We start from the raw sequence: 209 nt of genomic DNA, 5'->3' as shown, positions 1-209 counted from the left end.
CCCCTCAACCCCCCCCCCGTTTCCCTCCCCGTTTTCTCCCTGCTCGCAGGACGAGCCTTCCCGTGCTGCTTTTTGTTCCCTTCAGGCAGCCTGTGGGAATTAATGGCAATGTAAACACGGCGCGATATCGAGGAAACTTTACAAAAATGGGCATTTACTTCTGGGCGGGTGCTTGCCGGAGCGTGTGCGGGGGGGAAGAAGCCGGGGAG

At 58.9% G+C, this 209-nt stretch overlaps 1 protein-coding gene across 1 annotated transcript in view; it reads left to right on the top strand.

The window, feature by feature from the left end:
* The window catches only part of ACVR2B (activin A receptor type 2B), a 101,039-nt gene that overhangs the window by 297 nt on the left and 100,533 nt on the right, over positions 1-209 (top strand). The gene's annotated exons all lie outside the window — the stretch shown is intronic.

This window comes from Egretta garzetta, unplaced genomic scaffold, assembly GCF_000687185.1.
Source record: "Egretta garzetta isolate BGI_Z169 unplaced genomic scaffold, ASM68718v1 scaffold117, whole genome shotgun sequence".
Taxonomy (NCBI): Eukaryota; Metazoa; Chordata; class Aves; order Pelecaniformes; family Ardeidae; genus Egretta; species Egretta garzetta.
This window is presented reverse-complemented; position numbering and strand designations above follow the sequence as displayed.